We start from the raw sequence: 12,323 nt of genomic DNA, 5'->3' as shown, positions 1-12,323 counted from the left end.
CAATTTATTTATTGAGCCCTTTGTGTCTGCTATGTTATTTCTTATCTCTATATTAAGGGTCTCACTCATGTCTTCTACTCTTTTCTAAAGTCCAGTGAGCATCCTTATGATCATTGCTTTAAATTCTCTATTAAGCATGTTACTTGCATCTGTTTTGCTTAGATCTCTGGCTGTGGCCTTGTGGCCTGTTCTTTCATTTGGGATAAATTTCTCTGTCTCAGGGCACCTGAGTGTCTCAATGGTTGACCATCTGCCTTTGGCTCAGGTCGTGATCCTGAGATCCTGAGATTGAGTCCTGCATCAGGTTCCCTGCACGAAACCTGCTTCTCTCCTCTGCCTATATCTCTGCCTCTCTCTGTGTGTCTCTCATGAATAAATAAATAAACTCTTTTTAAAAAAATTATCTGTCTCATTTTGTCTGCCTCTCTGTGTCTGTTTCTATGTGTTAAGAAAGTCAGCTGTGTCTTCTGCTCTTGAAAGTAGTGATTTTATGAAGAAGTCCTGGGGTGCCCTAGAGTGCAACGTCCCCTGTTCACCAGAACCTAGCACTTCAGGAAAGTATCCTATCTGTGTTACTTACTCCCTGGTGTTATGTGTGAGTCACTTCTTTTTGGTTCAGATATCTGCTACTGACTCTGCCTGTTGTGAGCTATGCTTGTTCTCTGCGGTGTTAGTGGGATCCAGGCAGGCTAACTCTGAGGGTCTGTGCCCACTGGGGAACTTGGTTACAGGGCAGGAGTATTAGTGAACTTTGTGCTGGGCCACTCATACTATGTTAGATCACCTGAAGTACTCTGGCAGCTGGGGGCCGTGTGCCAGGGCTGCCAAAGGTTGGGCATGGTATGTGACAATGGCTGGGTGCAGTGGCACCCAGCATACCTATTAATGGACTTTTGAGTTGTTTCCACATCTTGTCTGTTGTGAATAATGAATGAATACTATTGTGCAAATACCTCTTCAGGATCCTGTTTTTGGTTTTTTGGATATATAGCCACAAGTGAGATTACTAAATTATACAGTAGTTTTATTTTTTGAGGAAACTACATATTGTTTTCCATAGTGCCTACACCATTTTATAATCCTACCAACAGTGCACGAGGATTCCAGTTTCTCTACATCCACATCAAAACCTCTCTTTTTTGGGGGGTGGGGTGTCTGGGTGGCACAGTCAATTAACCAACTCTTGGTTTTGGCTCAGGTCATGATCTCAGGGTTATGAAATCTAGCCCTGTGTCAGGCTCCATGCACTTTTCTACTTTTTAGTAGAAACTAAAAAAAAAAAAAATAAAATAAAAGGAAAGTACAGAGATCTCCCATATATCCACTCCTCTTCACATGTATCACCTCCCCCATTATCAATATCTCACACCAGAAAGTACATTTATTGCACTTGATAAACCTATATTGACTATATAGTTACCCAAAGTCCATAGTTTATCTTGGGATTCACTCTTGGTGTTATATATTGTATGAGTTTAGACAAATATTTGCTATGTATCCATCATTATAGTACCCTGGAACTCCAAATACTCCATAATTGTGTAAGCCAATTTCTTTATGTGTGTGTATAGATACATATATAGATATATAACCACATCCTATTTTGTATACACACATCCTACTGATTCTGTGTTTCTGGAAAACCCTGATTAATACATCACCTCTGTTACACAAAATGCCCAAAATTATAGAAAGCAATAGTTGAAAATAACCAATAACTACAGAATTTATAACATGCTTTTATTGGGAAAGGATATCTATACATTAAACCTCCACAGTCCCAATATTGTTCTGTTTTTTAAAAAATGTATTTTTAAAATGATTCTATGTATTTACTTGAGGGAGAAAGAGAGAGTGAGAGAGAGAGAGCAAGCACAAGTGGAGGGTGAGGGGGAGAGCAGAGGGAGAGGGAGATGCAGACTCCCTGCTGAGCAGGGAGCCCAACATGAGGCTTGATCCCAGGACCCTGAGATCATGACCTGAGCCAAAGGCAGACACTTGACCGACTGAACCAGCCAGGTGTCCCAGTAGTGTTTTATTTCTTGACAAGAGTTATAGATACAGGAGCATTTACTTAATTTTTAAATATACAAAATAAGTTTTAAGTCATTTCCTCTTTGTTGTTTCAAGGAAAAAAACTTTTAAAAATAAGCAAAAAATTATTTAATAAACTAACAATAAATCAAAATGCCCTTAATTCACACTCCCCTGTTACAGAAAATTAAATTTGGTATGGTTTCCACTGACTGCAATTTTGAAGTGATTGGAAATTTCTCTGCAAATATGAAATTGTTGCTGGGGGTTCAGAATTTGGACATTTTAAAATATACCCCTACATTGTCCCCAAACCAAGATTATAATCAAAAGCCATAGACAACATGAAGCTAATCTTACTAGTCAGTGGGAAAAAACCCAACATACTCTACCTAATGTATCTGAACAAAACTCTTTTTTTTAAATAATAGAACAACAATATCAGATAATGTGTCTGGAGGAATTTGAAATTCAGAGTAGACAAACGTAGAAGCTAGTGTATGTTTAAAAGCAAATATAAACATTCAGCACATTCTTAGTTCACACTAAGTATGAGGTTTCCAAAAGATGAAAATATCCTAGAGTACTACTCTTCTTAATCCTTAAGGGAGCTTTGAGTACCTCAAAAGTTGCTTCTAGCTATATGGTATTGGTCCTTAGATGTACTTAACTAATTATATATATATATATATATATATATATATATATATATATAAATACTGCTCTCAGACCAGGGTTTTGACCTCATGAACAAGTTCCTGACCTACTTCCCTGGGCGGAGAGTCAGTGCAGAGAGTGGCCTCAAGCATGAGTACTTCCAAGAGACGCCCCTCCCCATCGACCCGTCGGTCTTCCCCACGTGGCCTGCCAAGAGTGAGCAGCAAAGGGTGAAGCGTGGCACGAGCCCGTGGCCGCTGGAAGGAGGTCTGGGCTACAGCCAGCTGGGCGACGACGACCAGAAGGAGACGGATTTCCACCTCACAACCACAAACCAGGGGGCCTCAAGCTGTAGGCCCTGGCTTCGGCCTCAAGTTCTGAGGTTCTGCACGGAGCCCACCGCAGCCCCACGGGGGGCCGCTCAGGATCACTCGGCGGGGGTCGGTGCTGGAGGCAGCATGCAGGTCCAGACCCAAGCCCTGCTTTGTGTGTACTCAGCTGCCACAGGCCAGGACGGCTCTGGATCTCCACCTCACGTCTCAGACTGCCTGTTCTGTTTGCTTTTCCACGTTTCATTTTTATTTTATCTTGGCTTGTAAATTTGTAGAATTAAATCACATTTTCCTTGTTGTGGGAAAAAAATATATATATATAGCATTCATCCTAGAAAACCACATAAGGATCAGATTTATCTACATTACAGTTACTATGCTGTTGCCAACTTGAGTGCATTCCAAATGGTTTTACTCTGGATCTGATTCATTTTTCTGCTGGTCTCCTCTATGTCATGTGGGTTCCTATCTCTTTCAAAAACAAAGATATTTAGAAGAGGCATGCTTAAAATACTTTAATAAACACTAGAATCTGAACAAACATGCCCAGATGCACCCTTCCCAAATACCATAATATGCATTGAAAGATTTTAAAAGCATAATTTTCATTTGAATGGCAATGTCTTGTTAATGAAATGAGCATAAGAAGGTTTATTATTCATATCAAAGTTTTAGGATCCCATAACAAGGCTGACAATATGTTACTGCCATATAAGAAAACAGTAAATATAATTAAGAGTTTTACATGCTCAGTTTTAATATTGGATGTACACATTTTAAAATATATTGCCCATCAGCATAATATTTCATTTTTTTATGATAAAGATTCAGCATTATTTTAGCTTTAAAGTTAGAGTAGAGGGGGACCTGGGTGGCTAAGTTGGTTGAGCGTCTACCTTAGGCTCAGGTCATTTGTCTCAGGGTCCTAGAATAGAGTCAGGTGTCCGGCTTCCTGCTCAGTGGTGAGTCTGCTTCTTCCTCTCTCTCTGCTCTTCCCCACCTGCTAGTACACATGCTCTCTCTCTCCCCCTCTCTCTCAATGAAATAAATGAAATCTTTGGGGGATGGGGTAACTAGGTGATAGACATTAAGGAGGGCTTATGATATAATGAGCACTGGATGTTATATAAGATTGATGAATCACTGAACTCTACTTCTGAAACCAATAATACTCTATATGTTAATTGAACTTAAATTTAAAAAAATGAATCAACAAATTAAATTAATTTTTTAAAATAATATCTTTTTTAAAAATTAAAATAAATTTAGAGTAGAATGCTTAATTATCATATTAACAAATGAGGTATAAATTATAATTTAATTATCATTCAACCTCCTTATTAACTTAACATATTTAAATGTGTGTGCAAGAACCCATTTATATGTGTTTTAAAGTCTGAAAAAATTATATAATCTAGTACTTTAAACCTAGCATATATCAAAATAAACAAGATTATGTCCAATTGTTTTTAAGAAAAGCTCAAGAATTCTGCTAAAATATATCTTGCTCATAACTAGAAAAGCACTAATTAATATTAGTTTAGAGTGGGTAAATAAATCAGACACGATGAGGGAGTTTGTGTGCCAATAAATTCATAGAGGAGACATTTCGGTGACAGCTTTGCTGTAAATGTCATTGAAGCTTTTGAACACCAGCCAGTCCCAAATGTGCAGGACCACTGCTCCTGATGCTATTAAAATATAATAACAATGTTTTTTGGAAACACCATCATGTTTTATATGGAGAAAAGGCAATATTCAGAAGAATTAGCTTCCATAATGAATCCTACAAGTAAAAGGGGAACTACAGATAAATAGCACAGGATCCTGGAGAATCCCAACTCTGTCAGGCATTAACCTTTTGTTTACTAGTTCTTGAATAGGTTATGAGGTCTAGAGAGCATGGGTAGACTGCCCAGACATCAGGCATGGGCAGTGAAGACAGTGGCCAGTTATCATCTAGCGAAGAAGTAGCTCAAGACTTTATCCAATCACAAACATATGCCAACTGTGTGCCAGTGGAACACCAAACAGCCTTGAGTTTAGTTCAAACTCATCTACCAAATATACTCTGTAGTATTCTTACTGTGCATCTTGAATTGGCCTCTCATTTAGGACATAATATGTAGATTAACATTCACTAAATCAAAGTTTTGCTATATAAGTAATGGATTTGTGCAACTTGAAAATAATTTTATACAAGTTTCTTAGTAAGCTGATGATGTATTAGCATTAAAAACATGGTTGATAAAGCTGGTTCCCATGGTGTTGCAGGTCACAATACCAAAAGCACTACACATGTAAACCAAATTTAACAATTAAATACATGGAGGATGATGGATACAGGTCCCTCACTATTGGATTGGGAAGTTACAGAAAAATAATGGGGAAAAGTTAAAATGATCCATGTGGTATTGAATTAGAATTGGAGATAGCAGAAAGAACTCATGTTTTAGTTTAATATAGATATGGATGAATACATATAGAAATATTTATAGGGGGATGCCTGGGTGGCTCAGTGATTGAGCATCTCTTTGGCTCAGGGTGTGATCCCAGGGTCGCAGAATCAAGTCCTGCATTGGGCTCCCCACAGGGAGCCTGCTTCTCCCTCTGCCTATGTCTCTGCCCCTCTCTCTGTGTCTCTCATGAATAAATAAATAAAATCTTTAAAAAAAGAGAAATATTTGTACGTATGTGTATGGGTTGGAGTTAGTACACCCACATGTATTTCCTTCCTCTGTCAGCTGAGATGGCCTAGAAGTATTGACACTTGGCACCCATTCTCCAATACATAATACCATATTCCAATAAAAGGAACCAGAATGAAAGAAATGGCCAATTCCAAGGTTGGGACAGGAATATACATAATGGCTGTGAAGCATCTCAGACTGAGAGTATGAATATTCTCTCTCTTTCTTTTTTAAAAAATTAATTAATTATTTATTTGAGAGAGCATGAACAAGGGGGCAGGGCAAAGGGAGAGGGAGAAGCAGGCTCTCCGCTGAGCAGAAAGCCCAATCCAGGGCTAGATCCCAGGACCTCAGGATCATGACTTCAGCTGAAGGAAGACATTTAACCACCCAGGTGCCCCAAAAGTATGAGTAGTCTCAAAAATAACCACAAATATAAGGAAGTGTCAAAGGGACAAAGAAGCCAACAGAACAAGTTCTCAATAGCCAAAACTAGAACAATTTGAGCAACAAGATACATAAAATAGGATAAGATTATAATCTAGTGTTTAAAATTATTATCTAAGAATCCATAATAATATAAATAAATGATTGAATAAATAAAAATAAATGGAAGAAAGCAGACAAATCTCCTTTGAAGAACAATTCCAAGTAATTCATGTATGTGAATACTCAGGCTCCTCAAAGAGGTGGAATGTAACTTCCAACTCCTTAAATGGAGAAACAGCATAATGATTTCATTCCAAAAGGTGCAGTATAGTTAGGAGGAAGAAAGTGTAACTTACGTGGAGAAATCTGACGGTTAACCTCAGGTAGGTGACCAAGGTTAACATTAATGGTGATAAATCCTGCTGATAGCAAGTTCCCTAGACATGAGGTGATGAGAGTGGTATTTTACCTCACTGTTTTTTTTTTTTTTTTTTTTTGCCTCCAAGCCTATCTAAGTCAAGTCTAATCGTGAGAAACACCTCAGACAAAACCAAAATGAGGAACACTGTATAAAATACCTGACAAATACTCAAACACAAGTTGAGTCTGAGAAACTGTCACAGCCAAGTGGAACCTAAGAAGACAGGATAACTAGATGTGATGTGTTGTGCTAGATAGGCTCCTCGATGAGTAAACCATTAGGGCAAATCTAAGGAAATGTGATAAAAGTGTAAACTTTAATAATAATGTATCAATATACATTTATTAGTTGTGACAAAGGTGCCATACTAAGGTAAAATGCTAACAAGAAGGGAAACTAGGTGTGAGTGATATAGAAACTGTACTATTTCCAAAGCTTTTCTGTAAATCTAAAACTGTTATTAAAAAAAAATGTTAAGTTAGAAGAAGGCAAAATATTACACTAGGTATAATAACACTTGATCTCAAATCTAGCTTCTTTCATCTAAGAACTGGTTGAAAATACAAAAACTAAGTAGCCTAGTAATGTTTCTGTTTCTCTGCTGTCATTTGGAGACTACATACTGTATGATGTGGAGCTATTAGTAAGATAAAGTTAATATTTGTTTTTGTACTTCATTAGGTTATATATAAAGAGAATTATTAGTAGGAGAAACCAAATCTGCTCTAATGTCAGAAAGATATGTTTCTACCCTAAAAATTCCCACATCATTGCTAGCACTAATGTTATTTCCTGCCAAAGCGTTTACCAGTGTTTAATATAATCGTTCTTGATGGCATTTTTCCCCCTTATTCAGTCTTTCTAGATCCCATGCTCCACAAACTTTCCTGAGCACCTGAGTCACCTGGGAATATTTTAAAAATACAAATGCTGCTGATTCTTTAGATCTGGAGTGGGACCTAAAATTCTGCCTTAAAAACAAGCTCTAAGTCTGTCCTCTACTATCAACCTTAGCATGGAAATTTTCAGGTCCCACCAAAGACTTACTTAACCAGGAGCTCTGGCTCAGAATCTATTTTAATAAGTCTTCCAGGTGAGTCATATGCAGGGTAAAGTTTGAAAATCAGTGTTCTAGAGCAAGGGTTCTCAACTTTGGCATCCCATTAGAATTGCCTGGGGAGCATTTAATACTTTCAAAGGCCCCATCACCCTTCAAATAGATAATATCAATTTTGGGGTGGCAAGAACACATGTGCAGTTTCTAAAACTCTCCAGGTGATTCCAGTGCCCAAAGTTGAAAACAACAGCTCTAGAGAGGACAAGGCACTTCTTATGCCGTCTCCAGGTGCTCCACTCCTCCCAAATGGCCATGTGTTCAACCAATCTGAAAGCTCTCTGAATCCTGTCCTTTTAGTTTTTTTATGAAGGCTTCATGGCATAGGCACAATTGAATAAATCATTGGCCATTGCTCATGAATTCAACCTCCAGTCCCTCTCCCCTTCTCTAAAGTCAATATGTAGAAATAAAAAATCCAACTCTCTGTGATTGGTTCCACTGGCAACCAGCCAAAGATGCAATCTCAAAGTCACTATTAACATAACAAAAGATACCATTGTCATTCTTATCACTTAGGAAATTCCAAGGGTTTTGGGAGCTCTGGGCCAGAAACTGGATGTAGATCAAATATGTGTGTGTGTGTGCGTGTCATACTATAAATAACAATAGCATAGGATCTCCGAACTGCACAATGCAATCCAATAAATACATTAACCACGATGCAATCCAATAAATACATTAACAATAAAAGATACCATTGTCATTCTTATCACTTAGGAAATTCCAAGGGTTTTGGGAGCTCTGGGCCAGAAACTGGATGTAGATCAAATATGTGTGTGTGTGTGCGTGTCATACTATAAATAACAATAGCATAGGATCTCCGAACTGCACGATGCAATCCAATAAATACATTAACCACATATGAGGATGTGCAGCAAAATTTAGAAAAAAAAGCTTGCAAACTGAAGCTTTTGAAAGAATATGTAGATTAGAACAAGAGAAACTGGAACTGAGTAGGAAGTTACCAGAATGTACAGACTCTACATTCCTTTCATTGTTCACTTAATGCTATAGAAACTCAAAACCAGAAAAAGAAATTAAAAAATTAAATGAAAAAATGTGTATATTTGAAGAATAAATAGCTGATTCAAATAGTCTCAAGAAACTTGAGAATACAGTGACAATTTACCAAGAACGTGAAGATCCACACTTATATTGAAAGGACTAGAAAACCAGGACTGTGGAGTGCCTAGCTGACTCAGTACAGAGAGCATCCAACTTTTGACCTCTCGGTCGTTGAGTTCAAGCCTTATGTTTGAAGTGGAGATTACTTAAAATAGTAATAGTAGTAGTAGTAGTAGTAGTAGTAGTAGTAGTAGTAATAATAATAATAAAAATCTTAAAAAAAAAAAAAACAGAACTGAATCACGAGCCAGGAAAAGTAAGATTTTCATAAACAACTGGTTGAACCTTCAGATAGCCCCAAATCCCAGCAAAAAAAATAAAAAATAAAAACCACAAAGATACCTCTCAGTAGTAAAAGCTGGCCCTGCAGGAATTCTCAGAAATAAAAGAATAAATACCTGGCTTATAGAAGCTACTTTCCGTAAGAAGAAGAGGTGGAAATAGACTTGCAAAAAAGTGACTCCATGAAACAGGAAATCTCTGACTCCAAGATGTTCAGGAAAGAACTCATTTAGTGCACAGATACTTTTGCCAAGGCTTGAAAGGAACAGAGGCCTTATCAATGCAGACAGAACTTCTTCAAGACAAATAGGAAGTGAGCTTGAAGTCCTCATGATGAAGCAAGGAGGTTAAGATCCAGGTGTCACTTTAGAACATCAGCAAGAGATTTTAAAAATAAAATCTGAACTTGAAAAGAAAGTCTTGTTTTATGAAGAGCAATATGTTGGATGTGAAGCCTCCAGTGTCTTAGAAGCAAAAAAGAAAAATGCAAAATATGAGGTGTGTGATTCAACAGCTTATCCTGCAGAAAGAAATATTAAAGTTAGAAGAGAAATTATAAAAGTCAAAACAAGACTATCATGATAAAATGGAAAAGGCAGAAGACATGGTAAAAGGTACATATTTGAAAAAGAAAGTGCAATGAGGTGTGAAGAAAACAAGAAATTAATGGGTGAAAATGAAAGGCTTTGATCTATTGTGGATAATCTAACAGCTCAAAATAAACCATGTGAAAGTGAGCTTAAGGATTTGGCATAAGAGAAGGTTGCCTGGAGGCAAGCTTAGATTGCAGAATCATGCATTGGATCAACAATAAGAAATGTCCAGGAGTATTTTCAAGCTCTTGTTTCTAAGATGATCAAAAAGTGCAAGACAGGAAAGTTCTAGTCTGAGATCAAGAACGCTGCTGGATCCGCTTTGTAAAGGTTAGGATAGTTAGAAGCTGGGCATGTCTGCAGGGTTTGCCATCTGCTCTTGTGGCAGGCTACCAGGCCAGGCAACTTGTGCAAAATTAACTGAGAAAAGTCAAAGATACAAATCTCTTTTATGGAAATAAGCTAAGGGATTTTGAAACAAGAAATAGAGATTAGCTGACTTGGAGAAGAATTTAAAATACATGCAGAGCTCAAAATTCTAGATTTTCAAGATTTTCCAAGTATAGAACTAGTTCAGCTTGTAAGAAACATAAACTCCAAATCCAGAAGTGTCCTGAGAAGAACAAGGCAGGTCTCAGCTGCAGCAAAGACCAACTGCTGTGCCATTGACACCACACAGGTTCTCTTGCTAGCTGGATCAAAGTCAAAAGCTCATTGATTTAACATCCCGTCATTTTCCAATCTTACCCACTATGGTCATTGCACCTCACTATGGTTGGACTAATGCAACAAGGCTATGGCTTGGAGATTTGCTCATTCACATGCCATGCATTCTGCAAAGAGAGTGCTCCCAAGGTCTGTCCAACCTCTGTGAGTTAGGGACACATAGGGCTAGGCAGGGAGAGATAAGGAAAAGGCCCAGAGTCAGGCTCCCACAAATCTCCAGGCTCCCATAAAACTCGAGGACCCTGAGAGGCCCCAAGGTCAGGCTCCCATAAATCCCAAGGACACTGAGATGCAACAAAAACAGAGATAAGGAAGTAAATCTGGCTCCAAAATGCTAGGGAGTATCTTCCTTTGATGGCTATCAAGTAATCACTGAGACTCAAAACAGTCATATATCATTCACTCAAGATGGCACAAAAAATCTCAAGTCCATCAACTCCCTACTCAGGTTTTCTATAAAAGGCCAGCCAAAAAAGCCCTCAGTGGCAACCCTGCTGGGACTCCTCTCACTTCTGAGAACTTTCTCTGTATCTCTGCTTAATAAACTTCTATTGCTTTACTCATTCTCCTTCGTCTGCAAGATTCATTCTTTGACTCCATGAGTAAAGAACCAAGCTCTCCTGCACCATATGCATTCCCAGACACCTCTTGAAGTAGACATACAGAAAGTTATAAGAACATTCTACAAAGTACACATCAAGGTCCAGAACATACCAGTGGAGAGAGAATGGCAAATGCTCATGTATTGGTACACGATTTTTGTATTATTTGCCCGAAGGCAAATCTACCCAGCCTGACTTTGTTGTGAACCAATCTTATACCTTAGAGATAAAGATTTTTTGATGAGCTCTGTCCTACCTTTAGTTGTTATATGTGCTCAGAGCTATTCCTTGTATATTCAGGATGGCAGTTTCTGTCTTAGGTACAACTTAAAGACCAGTTCCCTATCCACTCTAACAGAAAATGAGAAAGCAAAGAGGAAATTGGCTAGGGTTCTAGAAAAACTTCAATCTATCCTACATAAAAATAGACTGAAAAATAAAATTGTGCATATTCTACAAAAAGCCTATGACAATATATTACCTTTTACTAAAGTAATTCCGACAGTCATTATCAAAAATCATCTAAGATTGCAGTTGGTTTATAAAGACTATATTTAATAGAGATTACCTATGATGTGATCATTAAGCTACTATTTGTGAGAGAGTGTACCATATTGAACTTGTTCCCAAAGAGAAAATTAAAGTGCTTCTGTTATTGGAATAGTTGGGTTGCTGGGACTATGCTCCATTTTTTTTTTCATATTCTTCCTTTCAGAGAGTAGAAGGGGACTTTGACATCAAGCTCCCAGAAATAAAAGGCTGCCTACTCATTGAGTTCTTCAACCTGTCTATAGCAGTGAAATGCCTGATCTTTTGTTATGAAATCCATAGAAGTAAAATTTCTCACAGAAAGTTCAACGAAACTATGGTTCCAGGAAATGTACAATGGATGGCAATGTTCAAAATAAACCACTGTGTTGCCTGTTCTGGGTTCTCCTTGTTGAGCATCCATGAAGATGAGCAATCTCTAAGCCTAGTACATTCCAGTTGCTCCTCAGTTAGATTCTTAGCACTATAATCTTTTTTTAAATTTATTTTTTATTGGTGTTCAATTTGCCAACATATAGAATAACACCCAGTGCTCATCCCATCAAGTGCCCCCCTCAGAGCCCGTCACCCAGTCACCCCCAACCCCCGCCCACCTCCCTTTCCACCACCCCTAGTTCGTTTCCCAGAGTTAGGAGTCTCTCATGTTCTGTCTCCCTTTCTGATATTTCCCACTCATCTTTTCTCCTTTACCCTTTATTCTCTTTCACTATCCTTTATATTCCCCAAATAAATGAGACCATACAATGTTTGTCCTTCTCCGATTGAC

At 38.0% G+C, this 12,323-nt stretch overlaps 1 pseudogene; it reads left to right on the top strand.

Annotated features, from left to right (window-relative positions):
- Window positions 1-2,750: 2,750 nt before the first annotated feature.
- Window positions 2,751-3,072, top strand: LOC112655432 (cyclin-dependent kinase 11A-like; annotated as a pseudogene).
- Window positions 3,073-12,323: the final 9,251 nt, after the last annotated feature.

This window comes from Canis lupus, chromosome X (assembly GCF_003254725.2).
Source record: "Canis lupus dingo isolate Sandy chromosome X, ASM325472v2, whole genome shotgun sequence".
Taxonomy (NCBI): Eukaryota; Metazoa; Chordata; class Mammalia; order Carnivora; family Canidae; genus Canis; species Canis lupus.
The sequence above is the reverse complement of the archived record's forward strand: the minus strand, read 5'-3'. Positions and strand labels throughout refer to the sequence as shown.